This window comes from Malaclemys terrapin, chromosome 3 (assembly GCF_027887155.1).
Source record: "Malaclemys terrapin pileata isolate rMalTer1 chromosome 3, rMalTer1.hap1, whole genome shotgun sequence".
Classification (NCBI taxonomy): Eukaryota; Metazoa; Chordata; order Testudines; family Emydidae; genus Malaclemys; species Malaclemys terrapin.
In genome coordinates, this window is record NC_071507.1 from 38,796,369 (window position 1) to 38,814,514 (window position 18,146).

General features: G+C 49.5%; 1 non-coding gene across 1 annotated transcript; it reads right to left on the minus strand.

Moving 5' to 3' along the window:
• Positions 1-11,085: 11,085 nt before the first annotated feature.
• Positions 11,086-11,179, minus strand: TRNAI-UAU (transfer RNA isoleucine (anticodon UAU)). The gene is made up of 2 exons: positions 11,142-11,179; positions 11,086-11,121 (listed from the first exon to the last, which is right to left on the minus strand). It is a non-coding gene; the product is annotated as a tRNA-Ile (tRNA).
• Between the last annotated feature and the right edge of the window lie 6,967 nt (positions 11,180-18,146).

An 18,146-nucleotide genomic window follows, 5' to 3' on the forward strand; every position in this document is an offset into this window, starting at 1 on the left:
TGCTGCACTTCAGAATAGCTATACTGCATGGTGATGGGGGTTGAGTGCAGAGGGTAAGGGTCGTGGTTTTCAGGGCTGGGTGGTGAAGATGCTGGTGTTGGAGGCAGCGGGTGGCGTGAAGAACATGGAAGTTGGGGAAAGTGCGTTGGAGGTGACAGTGGGGCACAATGGAAAGAGTTTTGGGACAAGGGCTGTAGGGGGCGGGGGTGTTTGTGGTACTGCTTCTCTTTCTGCATGGCTACCAGCTCATGGATAGTGTCTGCTTGGTGCTCCAGGATGCTTATGAGCCTATCAGTGCTTTGCTGCCGGTGCATGGTGCTTTGCCACCGGTGCGGTGCATTTTCCTGGCGGATCCTGCTTTCTCTCTCCCTCCAGTTCTGTGCTCTCTCATTCTCTTTAATAGATTGCCGCATCACTTCTTGCAGCATGTCTTTTGCTTTTTCTCAGTCTCTTCCTGAGTCTTCGCAGTCTGAGCAGGCGATAAGAGGGATGGCTGAGGTCTCAAGGTTGATGCAGCTGTATAGGCAAAATGCAACATTTAACAGAGGCAGCATTGTTTATACCAGACAGAGTAATGATTCCCCCCCGCACTTAAGGAGTAGAAAACACAGGATCTACACAATAGCATAATTTTCCCATCTGAAACAGAGCACACATATCCCACGGCAGCCTCAAAATGGTGAGTAATGGGGACTGATTGTTTCAGGGCTGCACTGTCCTCTGGGTTTCTGTACCTTGGGGAGAGCCAACAGCTTCAGGGGGCACCTACACTGTCCCAACATTTTCCACAGGAGTTTGTCCTGGACGATATCTTGCTGCTGAGGGTGACAAGGGAAGCAAGGGAACAAGGGAAGCTTCCGCCCTGACCCATATGCAGCTTGCCTGTGTGCAGCAATGGTCTCCTCGCCCCTCGCGGCACAGTGGCGCGGACACATTAGCCTAGCTGGGACAAGGACCATGGTAGTTCTCCCCATAAACCTGCGCAAGCACATTGCACACATTCTGGATGAGACATTCGAAGAGATTACCGAGGCCGATTACTGCGATGTGATAAACCACATCAATGCACTATTCTGCATCTAGGCATGCATGCCTAACCCTCCTCTCCCAAAGAGCCCGCACCAAAAAAATTCCTTCCTGAAAAAAAAGAAACGCTTACCGGGAACCTGCTCTTCTGTTTGTCCTCCACCAAGTACCGGCCACTGTGACTGGCTACCTTCCTCCTGGCTCAAGAAGAGCTCCTGGCTGCATGGCTCCAGGGATTCCGGGGTGTCTCCATCCAGCCCACCATCACTCCCGTTTTCCTCCTCCTCCTCCCCGCCCCCCACACTGGCTCTGAAGTGTCCATGGTGGTGCTCAGAGTGGAGGTGGGGTTAACCCCAAGTATTGCATCCAGCTCTTTGTAGAATCGGAAAGTCGCAAGGGGGAGCACCCAAGCAGCCATTTGCGTTGCGGGCTTTGCAGTAGGCACTCCGCAGCCCCTTCACTTTAATCCTGCACTGCAGGGCGTCCCGGTCATGGCCCCTTTCCATCACGTCCTTTGATACCTTCCTGAAGGTATCGTAATTCCTACGGCTGGAGCGCAGCTGGGACTGGACAGCTTCCTCCCCCCAAATACTGATGAGGTCCAGCAACTCGCCATTGCTCCATGCCAGGGCTCGCTTGGAGGCATGGTCACCTGGAAAGATTCACTGATAGCATTCCACGCCACACCAAGCTGAGCAAACAGGAAGGGGATTTTTAAAATTCCCGGGGAATGTAAAGGGTTGGTTATCTGAGGCCAGGGCAGTAGAGTTTGAACTGATGACCAGAGAGGCTAGAACAGGCATTGTGGGATACTGCCGAATAATTCTGGAGGCCATTCACAGCGCATTGGGCGACCACACTGGCACCGCAGCGGCAGCGCAATACTCGCTATTCCTCTCGGAGAGCGGGAGTACATGCAGCGCTGCAACCACGGAGATACAGCGCTGCAAATGCCTTGCCAGTGTGGACGGGGAGTGAGTTACAGCGCTGTAATTCACAAGTGTAGCCAAGGCCTTAGACTGATTTAAAGAAGTTATATTGTTTTTCACCCGCTTTTAATATTTTCAGTGGGGGAAGGAATGGCTCTTCCAGCTTGTGGGGAATCCTCTCAGGGACACACACACACACACAACGCCCCCCCCCCCACACACACACACCCTTAGATACAGGGAAATGCATTTTCTCTATTCACAAATGGAGGATTCCCCTTACTTACCCTCTCCTATTCCTTAACATCCAGGGAGTTGTCTTCTGTCCAGCCCCATTTGCTCTCCCTAGCTAGGCAAGAGAGGTAGCAAGTGTTACCAACTATTGCAAGACTCCCAATAAGTAACAAGAGTAGATGTTTTTCCTTGAAGTCCTAAACACTGAAGTCCTGTGACTACACCCAAATCTCAGCTTTTGATTAAAAAAAAAAAAAAAAAATTCTAGCCATCATGGTTATGGAGATGAGCTTCAGGGTTGACTCTATCCAGCTTAAGAAGCAGAAGTCAAATTAACAGTATCTGTTATGTATTATTTTTATATATAAAATATTTGTAGAACCCAATTCATGACTGAGCACTTTGGCAAGTGCCCAGTATGGCCACCCCCTCATTCCCTCCTTTCCCCACATTTCCCTCTATTTGCATTCTCTCTGCTATACAGGGGTGGCCCCCGGCACCAGCGCAGCAAGCGCATGCCTGGGGCGGCAAGCCGCGGGGGAGCGGCTTGCCAGTCGCTGGGAGGACAGCAGTCAGGCAGCCTTCGGCTGTGTGCCTGCAGGAGGTCCACCGGTCCCGCAGTTTCGGCAACGGGTACTCTGAAGGCGCAGGACCGGCAGATCACCCGCAGAAACGCTGCCGAATCCGCGTGACCGCAGACCGCCCGCAGGCATGCTTCCGAAGGCCGCCTGACTGCCGTGCTTGGGTGAAAAAAAACCAGAGCCGCCCCTGCTGCTATAACATTGCCCTGACCCCTTCTTCCTCAACCCTAAGTCTGCATGCTCGAGTTGCTAGGGCCGGGGCCAGAGCCTCTTGGCCGGGGCCGGCCACCAGAAGGGCCGGACTGGGCCTCGCCCCCGCCACCACCCCAGCTTACCTGCTGCCTGACTATTTCAGGCTTCCCGCGAACATTTCATTCGCGGGAAGCAGGGGAGAGGGAGGAGCAGGGGGGCAGAGCATTTAGGGGAGGGGGCGGAGTTGCAGCAGGGCTGGGGCAGGGCCGGGGCAGGGCCAGGACGGAGTTGGGGCGGGGCTGGGGCCCTGTGGAGTGTCCTCTTTTTGTTGTTTTAAAAATATGGTAACCCTATCCTACCCCCCAGTATTCTTCTAACTTTGTAGTTTCCCTGTCACATGCCCCTGACAGTCCAATTTTCAGCACCTCCATCTATTCCTTCCTCTGCCCAAGGGATCACTATCTTCCTTGAGGGCAGTATGGCTTCAGCCCCTGTGGTTTCAGTCTTATTGGCAGTAACAGGAGAGGCCATTTTAGATGACAAGATGTCACAAAACTCCTTGTGGAGGTTGAGATCCCCTTAAGAACAGCCAAACAGGAAGAGTTTCAAAGCAATTGGAAGAACCAGCAACCCCTGATGTCTTCAGAAAACTTCACTTTTAAATGTTGAAGATGACAAACTTGCCAGGCACTCTCTCAACAGCTCTGGTATTTGCTGTATCAGTCTGAATTACATACAGAATATCAGGTTTAATTATATGTTTCTTCATGATGGAAAGTCAAAGCTTGAAAGAGTACCCCTAAAGGCTCAAAACCCAGAAGACAAATAAATCAGAGTTTATATTTTAGTCTCTGGATTTTTGGGGCCTGATCTATGATTGGAGTACTTGGGGCATGCCATACTGTTATTTAAACTGACTCAGTCCATCTCTCCTAAGCACTCAAAGCCTTACATCAGGTCAGCTTTGACAACCGTGCCAGCCTTCACTTCAGCAGAAGTTGAGGTTTGTTTGGGGGAAGAGGGGAGGTTGGATTATTTAGCCACTCATCTAGAAAGGTTTCTGATTAAGGTCCTTGCCCTGCCCTCCAAATAATCCTGCCCTAGAAAGATGCCTCAGTACAACTGTGTTAATTGAATTACGTAGTTTACAAAGCAACGGCAATTACTAACTTGTATTTCAATTTAAAGCAAATTTAATGTCCTTCTCCAAAACTCATGACAAGAATTTACTAGAGCAGTGGTTATCTAGTATGGGTATTTGGCAAGGTCCATATCTGAGAGAAGTTATTGCATAGTGGTCCATGTCTTTATGAGTGATAAAATACATTTTACTAGTCCAACCTATCCAGAGCTACTTTTGACCATTATCAACAGTTAAAGTTAATGCAACATATGTCTAGCTGCCTTACACCATTGCTTTAAGTGCTTGATACCTGTTCACTGAAAGTCAGGGTGTTTATTGCAACAGGAGCTGCAGGTGTCCCCTCCTGTCAACAGAGGACTGTCTGAACCAGGGTTATGTTGGTATAATGGTCACTCGGGGTGTGGATTTCACAGCCCTGAGCGATGCAGTTATACCCATGTACATTTGTAACGTAGTCCTGGCCTTAGACACCAAACATTTCAGGAACTTAAGTGTGAACATTTTGGCAAGCTTGTTTTTAATTAGTTATGTTTCTTCATGCAACTCTATTGCTAGACAAGCTTAAAATTGCTTTTTAAACTCCTCCGCCCCTTATACGGTACCTTTCAGCAAATGAGCCCAGAGTGCTTTGGAAGGGTGAGTTTAGACTGTGAGCTCTTTGTTGTGTTTGTACAGCACTTAGCACAATGGGGCCTTGGTCCATCCTAGGCCCTACAATAATACAAATATTACTGAAGTGATACCCAAAACTCTCAATAGGAGGTTGGGCTGCCTGGATGTAAGAGTTTATCCCATTTATTCTCATTTTACAGAGGAGAAAACAGAGCCCCAAAGACATTTTCTCAAGGTCATAAAAATAGTCTAATGCTACAGCCAGGAATAGATATTCCTGACTTGCACTCCTCACGTGCTGATCTATCAAGCCCATTTCTGCTGTATTGTTTTCCTCTTTTGATTATTGAGCTAAAATATTTCCTACACCTAATAGGACAGCAGTTTCCAACCTGTGAACCCTTTAAAGATACTGAAGTTCTCAAAGTCTACAAAATAAGATATTCATGTGTGCTTTAGAAAGAGTTACAAATGTAAGTAATCACTGACAAGAACTAGGGGTAAGATTTTTCAAGCATGCCCAAGTGATTTAAGGAGCACAAATTCTGACTTTCAGTAAATCTTGTGCACTCAAGTCACTGTTACTAGTCCCAGCCTAACTCAGTTTAAGTGATTTGCAAAAGTCTTCTCCAATCTGCCTTTTTCAAAGTACTTTAATCACTACCAATGTCAGTTTCTAGTAACAATAGTCTTCCTCGTAGAAATTAATTGACTTCATCATACACTTCCATATAAAATGGAGGTGACAATGCACTTAGTCATTTCCTCTTCCTTTCAGCTAGGGAAAGTTGAGAGCCTATTAATCCATTTAGAGAATATTAATAGATTGCTACTAATGTTTTGCATGTTACATTAAAACCATATAAGAATTCATGTTCAAGCTTTCTTAGAACAAGATGACCGTACATATGCAAGACTTAGCATCTATTTTGTGGGGGAGGGGTGTGGTAGGGATAACTATTATTTAAATCAAGTCATACACACATCCCTCAGAGCTGAGCTTTTACTTTATCAACACAAATGACTGACACCTGTGTCAATAGAAATAGTAATTAGTATAGATATAAATAGAATACAACTTTGTTTTGTTCCCGATGTCTTGAAGCTAGCCAGACAAAGGAAGATACATTCTCCACACCCTTAACAAGAATGGTGCAGCTGCCATAGTAGTGTGTGCTGCCAATATTCCTCCCACAAACTTCAACTACAACATGGCCTGTCCTATATAGAGGGATGCTATATAGCCCCAAGATCCTCTCCGGATTGGTGATTTAGCAGCAGGTTAAGGATTTGCACCAGTGCAACTATACTAGTGCTATAAAAAAAGAGTGATGGTGCAAACAAAGCCTGGTCTGCATTAAAGGTTGCTATCAGCTCAGTTACAGCACACCAGGGTGTGAAAAAACCACACTCTGGAGCACAGTAGCTATGCTGACCTAACCCTTGGGGTAGACACAACTAGCTACCATCACAGAGGTAGGTGACATTCTTATAGCAACAGAAAGCCCTCTTCTGTCATTGTAAAATGCATCTATAGTATCACGTTATGCTGGCATAACCACAGCACCAGAGCTGGGCCACTACAGTTTCCATAAAATAGAGATAACCTGACTCTCACATTTAAGGTAAACCCCACTGTTCCCCTTCTCCAACGTACTTCATTCTGACACACACATTTTTCCATCACATGCTATTGAATAAGGCTCACGATCCCCTTTACTACCTCACCACAAGCCCCAAAACACTCCTTACCTTAATGAGTCTTCTGGGGAGTAGTGCAGTGTTTTACTGGCCCCAAATTCCTACACTCATTGAGAGGCATTAGCCGAGAGACCTGCATTGCTACCCAATGAAAGAAGCACTCCGTGGAGGAAAAAGGAAAGAAAACAAAACTCACAATACTCTACCATTAGGCTGCTTCTCTGCTATTTATATTTTTGAAACCCAGCTAAACCATAGACTGCTTTTTTCACTACCTTGCACCTCATCTAGTCATTTACACCTGTGCAAATTGAGTGTAAACTGCTACCACTGTGCACAGGTGCAAATGACTACACAAGATCAAAAACAATGGCCAGGCAGGGTTTTAAACAGCCCTGCTCACAACAGAATATAGTCACAAATCTATTCAAATTATTAATTAAATCTGTAGTAAGTTCATTCACTTTATTTAGTGAGTAGACATTTATACATTAATGTGGATTAATGTCCTATTGCATCACCAATCGTTGCTATGATTTAGCGTTATTTCCATTATAAATCCCCCTATCCTGCAAATCTGCATGCATGTGCTTAATTTCCTTACTATGTTGACACCTGCATAAGTGTTTGCAAGATCGGGGCCTTAGGTTTCATCCATAAAGTCAGCTCTGCCACAAGAATGACATGATGCAACAATGCTGAGTAGCCTTGTTCAAATGCAAAACAAAGATAATTTCAGCATCTCAGAAACAGATTTAGCCTTTGTCTACATTGCAGCCTATGTCAGCAAAACTTATGTCACTCAGGGGTGTGAATATTCCACATAAGCGTCTGTGCACATAGCGCTATATCGGTGAGAGAGCTTCTCCCACCAACATAGCTTATGCCACTTGCAGAGGTGGGTTTTTTGGGAGCTCTCTCCCATCAGCATAGAGAATCTTCACCAGATGCGCTGCAGCGGTGCATCTGTATGGGGCCGCTGCACTCTATAAGTATAGACATACCCCAGAGGCTGATTTACCATGAAACAAACAGTGTGGTGGCACAGGACCCCCAATGACAGGGGGCCAGGGATGAAAGTAACTTACAGGACTTACCGGTACTGCCGGAGTCCTGAGGGGGGCATGGCCTCATCTGGAAGAGGCGGGGCCCCTCAAGATTTAAAGGCCCTGGGGCACCGGCTGTGGCTGGGAGCCCCAGGGCCTTTAAATCAACCCAGGGCTCCCAGCTGCAGAGGTGGCTGGGAGCCTCCTGGGCTCAGGGACAAATTAAAGGGCACGGGGCTCCAGCCACCGCAGAGCTCCAGGTCCTTTAAATCCCGGCCCCAGCCCGGCTGCCAGAGCTGCAGGGGGGGATTTAAAGGGCTCGGGGCTCCCTGCAGCCACGGGAGCTCCGGGCCTTTTGAATCCCTGCCCGAGCCTGGCTGCTGGGCTGGGGCCAGGATTTAAAGAGCCCAGAGCTCCCGCGGCTGCAGGGAGCCCCGAGCCTTGCCGGGCTGGGGCCAAGTTTTAAAGGACCCGGAGCTCCTGCTGCTGCGGGGAGCTCTTAGCCCTTTAAATCCCAGCCCCAGCCTGACCGCCAGAGCTGCGGGCGGGATGTAAAGGGCTCTGTAAAGGGCAGTGGCGGGGAGCCCAGAGCCCTTTAAATCCCCGCCGCAGAAGCCAGTGCGGTCCGGCACGCTGTACTGGCTCTTACCGGTACACCGTACCTGTTCATACTGGCTTGCTTTCACCTCTGCAGGGGGGCCACCAAAATGCAAGACAAATCTCATTTGACAACCTGCCCCTGAGTCCCGGCTGGCGGCGCAGCAGGGCTCAGGCAGGCTGGCTGCCTGCATTCCGTGGCTGGTGGCCCCACGCCGCTTCCGGAAGCGGCCGGCTTCTGGCATGTCTTTGCAGGGAGACCCGCTGGACCCCTCCCCCAAGGGGCATGCACAGACATACCGGCAGCAGCACAGCAGGGCTAAGGCAGCTCCCTGCCATGCTGAGTCCCTCCCTCCGTGCTGCTTCCAGAAGTGGCCAGCATGTCCCTGTGGCCCCTGGAGGGGAGTGTCTCCACACCTTGCCGACTCCGCAGCTCCCATTGGCTGGGAATTGCGGCCAAAGGGAGTTGCGGGGGTGGCACCTGTGGGAGTGGCGCACAGAGATTCCCTACCCCCCTCCCACCTAGGACCCGCTGACGGAGAGGTATGCCAGTCGCTTTGGGAGCTGTGCCACCCAAGGTAAGCGCTGCCCCCCTGACCCTTCCCGCACCCCAACTCCCTGCCCCAGCCCAGAGTCCGCATCCCGCACCCTAACTTCTTCCCAGAGCCCAACCCCCACATCCTCTCCTGCACTCCTACCTCCTGCCCCAATCAAAGTACCTCACTTTATTTTCATTTACTTCCTATTACTTATAATATAGGAGGTAGATGAAGAAAAAAAGAATGAAAAACGAGGGGGGAGATAAGAGAATGTTCTTTTCCTTGGCTGGGTCCCGAGGGGAGCAGGGCAGGGAGCGAAAATGAAGCTGCGCACAGCTAACTAATTCTAAATCCACCCTATAATTCCTTTTTTTCCCTTGCCATTTTAAATTCAGATTAGAAAACCAAGTGCTCATTAGAACAAAGAGGAAGTTCAGCTAGACACCTGTGCAAAGTATACACTATTATAGAAGGAAGTCCTTTCTACCCTGTATTCTGTTGTGCAGCGGACGTGTGCATGATAGAAAAGACGATAATCAGCGAAAGGTCTGAATCAAAAAGCGTGGATTCAAACATCCCTATATTTTGGGTAAGTTCAGAATCAGATGAGAATTTCATAGCTGTCCCCAGTCTCTAGTAGACTAGACCAAAATCCCATATATGAAACCTTCAAACTCTGGGAACATCCAGCTCGATTGGCCCCATCTCATAGCATCGAACAGGGAAATGATAAGGACATTTTATAAAAGATTATTGTAAACTAGTTTAATCCCAAACCTAGGATCTGATCTTCTTCCCATTGATGCCAACAGGGGTTTTGACATTGACTTCAATGCAAGCAATAATTTTTATGAATGATTTTTATGTTTTCAATTTTTTTTAAGTTTCAGTTTAAACTCGACTATTGTGGCACTGGGCTAGTGCATGAAGAAATATAAGGTGACACTGCATGCAAACAAAGAGCTATTCATGTATTATTTTTTATTTGTTCATTATATTATGTAAGCATCGATAATCCAGTCACCACCATATCAATCTTTATCAAGCATTTTGCTATTTCCCTTTTTGACATGGCACTAACAACACAGAACTCTGAAGTCACTACATTCGGAATGTGGCAGGGGGCTGCGGATTGAGGCAGGGGGTTGGGGTGAGGGAGGGGGTGAGGGCTCCAGCTGGGGGTGCGGGCTCTCAGGTGGGGCTCAGGACGAGAGGTTTGGCTGGAGGAGGGGGCTCAGGCTGGGGGGTGTGGCCGAGGGATTCAGAGTGCGGGAGAGGGCGGCAGGAGGTGGGGGTGTGGGCTCTGGGCTGGGCGTGCGGGTGCTGAGGTGGGGCTGGGGATGAGGGGTTTGGGGTGCAGGAGAGGGCTCTGGGTTGGGGGGGCTCCCAGTCAGCGGCGCAGTGGGGCTAAGGTGGGCACCCTGCCTGTCCTGGCTCTGCGCTGCGCCCCGGAAGCGGCCAGCAGCTCTGGCTCCTGGGCGGGGGGCCAGGAGGCTCCGCGCGCTACTCTTGCCCGCAGAAACTGCCCCCCTCCAGCTCCCATTGGCTGCAGTTCCCAGCCCAATGGGAGTGCGGAACCAGTGCTCAGGGTGCAGGCAGCACGTGGAGCCCCATAGCCCCCCTGCTTAAGAGCCAGAGCTGCTGGTCACTTCTGGGGCACAGTGCTGTGCCCAGACAGGTAGGGACTAGCCTGCCTTAGACCTGCAGCACCGTCAACTGGACTTTTAACGGCCTAATTGGCAGTGCTGACCGGAGGCGCCAGGGTCCCTTTTCAACTGGACATGCCGGTCAAAAACCGGACGCCTGGCAACCCTAATAGCCCAGACTTTAAAAGCCAATTATTGTATTGTCAGGCTACAGAATATACATCTAATTCAAAATGAGGAAAAAGACAATTTATCAGTTTGCAGCCTCAGAGAACTAGTTTGCATGAACTCATCTTTATACTATAAATTAAACAATAATCCATATTTTACATATATCATAATATATACATTAAATCATATGAATGTTTTTAAAAAATGGTTTCCCACAAAGATCATATATGCATCTGTTCCCAGGAAAATGTCTGAATTACATCATTCCAAAAACTAGTTTGGATGTATCAATAAAAGCAGAAGAATACATGAAATATTCACAGACACATACAAAAATCACCTGCTGGTATATATATGTATACACATACATATAATACATAGAAAAGTGTGTGTATCTCTATAGATACACACACAACATTGTATATTTATATAAATATATACAGAGAGAAAGGCAGTTTTATCATGCCGTGTGTTTATACTTGTTTATTATATAATGCAGTATACAGATTAATGCTATTATGCCGTGTTACACACACAGAAAATGGCTGCACAATTTAGCCGTGGCCTGGCTCAGCTGTGATTCCTAGTGCAAGCAGTAGTCGAAAGCTGCAAACACTCTTTAACACCAAACACGAAAAATGTGTGGTGCGTGTCCCAAAAGAACATGTGCTCCAGGTGAGGCTCGAACTCACAACCTCGGCATTGCTCTGCTGTGTACTGCTGTATAAGTACCGCGCGCTAACCGATTGCGCCACTGGAGCCCTGACACCATGTCTTTCCGAACGCTTTATCAATGGTGCACCCGGGGGCGGGGAGCGGCGTGAGGCGTCAGCCTCCTGCTCCGAGCCGCCGCGCGGACACTGCTGGGGGGGGAGGAGGCGCGGTGCAGAGGCGGGCCCGGCCCTGTGCTGGGGGGAGCGCAGCAGCGCCTGGTGGCTGAGCCAAACAATGGGCTCAGTGTAACAGTGTCGGTTCCCCCCGGTGCACGGCTGCGGGGCGCTACAAGGGGGGACTTTGCAGCGTGGTGCCTGGCTGTGGGGTGCTGCAAGGCGGGCTGGTGCACTGGGGGGCGCTGCAAGGGTGCTGCTGCACCACGGTGCTCTGCTGCGGGGTGGTGCAAGGGGGCTGGTGCAGAGCGGTGCTCGGCTGCGGGGCGCTGCAAGGGGGCTGCTGCACCACGGTGCTCGGCTGCGGGGCGGTGCAAGGGGGCTGGGGCGGGGCGGTGCAAGGGGGCTGGGGCAGCGCGGTGCTCGGCTGCGGGGCGGGGCGGTGCTCGGCTGCGGGGCGGTGCAAGGGGGCTGGGGCAGCGCGGTGCTCTGCTGCGGGGCGGTGCAAGGGGGCTGGGGCAGCGCGGTGCTCGGCTGCGGGGCGCTGCAAGGGGGCTGGGGCAGCGCGGTGCTCGGCTGCGGGGCGGGGCGGTGCAAGGGGGCAGGGGCAGCGCGGTGCTCGGCTGCGGGGCGGTGCAAGGGGGCTGGGGCAGCGCGGTGCTCAGCTGCGGGGCGGTGCTCGGCTGCGGGGCGGGGCGGTACAAGGGGGCTGGGGCAGCGCAGTGCTCGGCTGCGGGGCGGCGCGGTGCTCGGCTGCGGGGCGGTGCAAGGGGGCTGGGGCAGCGCGGTGCTCGACTGTCCCCTTTAGCCGCGGGGTGTCGGGCACCTGGCAGCTCTGCACTCCGCTGTAGCGCCCCTGGCTAAGCTCCCGTGCCGTGCGGGGCCTAGAGTGGTGCAGAGCAGCGAGCCCGCTGTGACATAGTTCCGGCTCCACTGGGGAACGAGCCGGGACCTAGATCCCGCTAGTGGCCCCGCTCCCCTGGGCAGCTCGCTGTGCTCTGCAGCGGCCCCATTCCTCTCAGCTATTTCCCCTGCCGGCAGCCTGCAGTGTCACTGATGTCTGCTTTTGCAGACCAGGCTTTGGGTGAGTTTCTTTTCCGGAGAGGAAATCTTCTGAAATTTCCCACATCTCCCTCCAGCAGAAGCCACATAGGGCAGGGAGCGAAATACATCCCAGGCCCAGTCAGAGAGAATCACGTTTTATATTTTGCGCGGTTCCCCCACATCATTCTTCGCCTTAAACAACTTTGCAAACTTGTGTCGTGGTGCAGGTAGGCACTGTGAGTTAGGCATTACTTCTGAGGCCTACTCCTGGACACCCGTGTCCTTTCCATAGCCTTGCTGTTTGCTTGGTTTGTGGTTGGTTGTGGATTTTTTTTTTTTTTTTTTTTTGCGTGGGGAGGGATATTTAGGGGGGCTGTTGGTTGGTGTTTTAACTTTATTTTCTCTTTGCACAGTCTTTTAACACCATAAGGGACTAAGGAACTGCTACTGCTCCCATTAACTAGAAGAGAGAAGAATTGGACTCTGAACAAAGAATTTTTTTGTTATATATGCAAATAAAATATTTCATTGCTGGTTTAAGGTTTATTGGCCCAACATTTGGGCAGCATTGAAGTGGCCTATGTATCTGGACATTATTCTCCTTAATTCTGAATTTAGTTTTTCCTACCAAAACAAATGATGAAACAGGCTAAATTAACCACACAGTCCAGAGCAACCTTATTTTAAAAACAAAACAAACCTCAAAACCAAAGATAGTGGTTCTCTCCATAATCACTTCCTGCTTTGCTCTGCCTATTAGAGTCCTGAAAGCATGCATTACACTGAGAATTAGAAGAATCTTTGTAGTCTGAGGCACTCCTAGAGCAAGTTAACATTTTTAGTGAATTCAGTGCTAATGAGATTCATCTACACCAAGGATTTGAGGAAATTCTCCCATTATTGCTCTGTCACTGGGATGAAGTAGCCTTTGGCATTTTTATCACTGTTTCGTGTCATCTAAACCACCTCAGAGACTCTAACTTGTCTACATTAGCACATCCACCATTGTTAGAATTGCCAAAGCTACACTGCCACTAGGTGTAAGAATGTATGTGTGTAGACAAAGTCTCAGAGGGTGAGAAAGTAATCCAGTTGTCTTGTTCAGTGGATTCTTGGACTCTCTACAAAAATTGTCATTTATGAAGAAGTCTCTGTTATCAGGTGAACCTTCCAACTCCCCAAAGGCAACTTTAATTTATGCTTCTCTTGTTTGTGGGGTGAGGAAAGGCAGAGGATGAGAAGGATACAATTAACTAGTTCATCATGCCCATTTACACCCCTTGCCATTTCATGTTCCTTTTCTGTCCCCCAAAAACCTTTGGGTGACCAGAAATAATTAGATACTTCACCTTTTTGGGAAAAAAGAAAACATTTTCAAATAACTTCCAAGACAGATGCTCAGAAGTTGCTGGAGTTGTATAAAATAAGAAAATATTTAAAAGCCTAATCCTGCCCAATTCAAGTTAATGACAGACTTCCATTGTTTTTTGCAGTATTGATGTAGTCATGTTGGCCCCAGGGTGTGAGAGAGACAGGATGGGTGAATATATGTTATTGGACCCACTTGGTGAAAGAACCAATCTTTTGAGCTACAAAGAGCTCTTCTTGACTACAGTGGGAGCTTGAGTAGGCTCTTAAATTACATCCCCCAGAATACATGCCAATAGTTTAAAGCCCATTGAGCTAAATTCTACCCACCCTTAGTCTTTGAGAAAGCAGGTGATATACGAAAGGAACAACCAACAAAAACAAAATACCCCAAGCAGAGTTTTTACCCCAAAAGGGCCAGAAACACCGAGAAGTCCATTAGGTACTTCACTGCTGCTAATGATTTTATGGGGAAGGCACTCAAATATGTGGCAGTGATGGTTGGCAGAATAAAATTGTAAGATAAATAACTATTTCTGAGCATCTCCTGTTGGCTGAGACTAAGGACAAGTCTACACTAGGGATGTAAGAGTTTAACTGATAAGCTTGATATTTATCTGTTTCTGTTAACAGTTAAACTCCACCCAGGGTCCCGGCTGCCACCCTGCACCCAGGATCCTAGCTGCCACCCCGCTTGCTCGGGGTCCCTCCCAGCCCCCATGCCCAGGGCTCTGCTGCCTCCTGGCATCCCTGCGCACCTGGCATCCCAGCTGTGACACCATGCTGGGGCTCTACTGCTGCCCGAATCCTGCTCCCATGGCCGAGGTCCCTCCTGGCTGCCAACCCCTTGGCTGGGGTCTGTCCCAGCTGCCAGGGTCCATCCTGGTTGTCGGCCCCGTGCTCAGGGTCCCGGCTGCCACCCTACTGCTGCCTGGCACCCAGCGCACCCGGAGTTCCTCCAGGTTATCGGCCCTGCACCCGGGGTCCATCCTAGCACCTGGGACCCCGGCGGCAAGATGCCAGGCAGCAGCAGAGCCCCGGGCATGGGGCTGGAAGCCAGGATGTTGGCGCAGACGGCGGCAGCGGGGATCCCCAGGTGCAGGGATAGCAGAACCCCACATAAAACGTGGGGGTGCTGCAGCACCCCCCATGCCACTAGTTCCCAGGGTAAACATTTAACCGTGTAACCGATAGAATTTTAATTGGTTACACGGTTACTGTTTTTACACATTATTTACATCCCTAGGCTACACTTAAAAGGCTGCAGCTGTGCAGTGAAGACGCTACTACACTGACAGGAGAGCTTCTCCCGTTAGCTCACTTAATCCACCTTTGTGAAAGGCGATACCCGTGTCGACCATTAACATAGCACTGTTTATATCGGGGATTTGATTGGTATAATTGTGTCACTCAGAGGTGTGGACTTCTCACACCCCTGAGCAATGTAATTATACTGATGTCAGTTGGTAGTGTAAACCTGGCCTAAGATATATTGATCACAACTTTGCCAAAAAGCTCTGTATCCTATTCCCACCCACCACCAGTGAGAGGTCAGTTGCAGTAATTGCTTGTTTTCTCTGTTGCAATAGAGTACACCTAAATTCCCTCTAAGCTGCGCAGGTGTGCAGCAGGCTATCAAGGGCCACACAGGTGGGGAGAGGCGCTCCTCCCCGGGCCAGCACAGCCCTGCCGCCAGAACTGCCACCACCAGGGAGAGGTGCCTCTCACCCAGCCTTGACCGGCTGCGGCAAGAGAGGGCTGGGGAGAGTCCTCTCTCCCCGCCACAGCCCCAGGGCAGCCTGCACCCCAAGCCCCTCATCCCCAGCCCCACCCCAGAGCCTGCACCCCCAGCCAGAGCCCTCAACCCCCCTGCACTCCAATCTTCTGCCCCAGCCTGAAGCCCCCTCCCACACTTCGAACCCCTGGGCCCCTCCCCTGCCACACATCACCTCCATATTGGTGCACATAACAAATTTAATTCCGCACATGGACATAAAAAATTAGAGGGAACACTGGAGTACACAGTTGGAATATATTTTTAATAATGCTTATGACATTATTGACAGCAAAATAGCTGTATCGTGTGCAAATTAGAAGCACCTTGCCTACATGAAAACGAGTCTCAAAAGCAGTGGCGCATTAATGATTTTGCTGCCCCTAGGCCCTGAAATAATTGCCGCCCTGGGCCCCATATGAATTGTTTTAGTTTTTTTACAAATTCATTTGAACTAAAATTAATCTAAATATCATTAAAATAATTGAACATTTACAAGTTTTATTATAAATAAAATTACAAGTACAGCCGACCTTTGCTTGAATGCATGTCTGTATAGCGCAATTTCGCTTGTAGCGCGGGACCGCGCATGGATCCAAAACTGAGAACTGCTTCATTTCTTCCTTCCGGTCATATTATTAACGTTTAGGATTCTCATGAGTATGTTTACTAAATGGCGTCGTGCCATCATTGGTGGTTTCAATACACGCGATGATTGTTGGAATCGCAGCGTCACTGATGCCACCATTACAAAAATGCTGCTATTATAAATTTGCCGCCCTAGTCCTAGGCCTTGTCGGCCTAGGCGATAATACGCCGCTGCTCAAAAGGCCTCAGCTCTCTAATGAATCAGAAGTTGCAGAGGAGGCAACTGCTTAGAGAAAGTCATATGAAACTTTTTTCAGAGTAGCAGCCGTGTTAGTCTGTATCCGCAAAAAGAACAGGAGTATCATAGAATCATAGAATATCAGGGTTGGAAGGGACCTCAAGAGGTCATCTAGTCCAACCCCCTGCTCAAAGCAGGACCAAGTCCCAACTAAATCATCCCAGCCAGGGCTTTGTCAAGCCGGGCCTTAAAAACCTCCAAGGAAGGAGACTGCACCACCTCCCTAGGTAACGCATTCCAGTGTTTCACCACTCTCCTAGTGAAATAGTTTTTCCTAATATCCAACCTGGACCTCCCCCACTGCAACTTGAGACCATTGCTCCTTGTTCTGTCATCTGCCACCACTGAGAACAGCCAAGCTCCATCCTCTTTGGAACCCCCCTTCAGGTAGTTGAAGGCTGCTATCAAATCCCCCCTCATTCTTCTCTTCTGGAGACTAAACAATCCCATTTCCCTCAGCCTCTCCTCATAAGTCATGTGCTCCAGACCCCTAATCATTTTTGTTGCCCTCCGTTGGACTCTTTCCAATTTTTCCACATCCTTCTTGTAGTGTGGGGCCCAAAACTGGACACAGTATTCCAGATGAGGCCTCACCAATGTCGAATAAAGGGGAACGATCACATTCCTCGATCTGCTGGCAATGCCCCTACTTATACAGCCCAAAATGCCGTTAGCCTTCTTGGCAACAAGAGCACACTGTTGACTCATATCCAGCTTCTCGTCCACTGTGACCCCTAGGTCCTTTTCTGCAGAACTGCTACCTAGCCATTCGGTCCCTAGTCTGTAGCAGTGCATGGGATTCTTCCGTCCTAAGTGCAGGACTCTGCACTTGTCCTTGTTGAACCTCATCAGGTTTTTTTTGGCCCAATCCTCTAATTTGTCTAGGTCCCTCTGTATCCGATCCCTACCCCCTAGTATATCTACCACATCTCCTAGTTTAGTGTCATCTGCAAACTTGCTGAGAGTGCAGTCCACACCATCCTCCAGATCATTAATAAAGATATTAAACAAAACCGACCCCAGGACCGACCCTTGGGGCACTCCGCTTGAAACTGGCTGCCAACTAGACATGGAGCCATCAATCACTACCCGTTGAGCCCGACGATCTAGCCAGTTTTCTATCCACCTTACAGTCCATTCATCCAGCCCATACTTCTTTAACTTGGCGGCAAGAATACTGTGGGAGACCCTATCAAAAGCTTTGCTAAAGTCAAGGAATAACACATCCACTGCTTTCCCCTCATCCACAGAGCCAGTTATCTCATCATAGAAGGCAATTAGGTTAGTCAGGCACGACTTCCCCTTCGTGAATCCATGCTGACTGTTCCTGATCACTTTCCTCTCCTCTAAATGTTTCATAATTGATTCCTTGAGGACCTGCTCCATGATTTTTCCAGGGACTGAGGTGAGGCTGACTGGCCTGTAGTTCCCCGGATCCTCCTTCTTCCCTTTTTTAAAGATGGGCACTACATTAGCCTTTTTCCAGTCATCTGGGACCTCCCCCGATCGCCATGAGTTTTCAAAAATAATGGCTAATGGCTCTGCAATCTCACCCACCAACTCCTTTAGCACCCTCGGATGCAGCGCATCTGGCCCCATGGACTTGTGCATGTCCAGTTTTTCTAAATAGTCCTGAACCACTTCTTTCTCCACAGAGGGCTGGACACCTTCTCCCCATACTGTACTGCCCAGTGCAGCAATCTGACCTTGTTCGTGAAGACAGAGGCAAAAAAATCATTGAGTACATTAGCTTTTTCCACATCCTCGGTCACTAGGTTGCCTCCCTCATTCAGTAAGGGGCCCACACTTTCCTTGATTTTTTTCTTGTT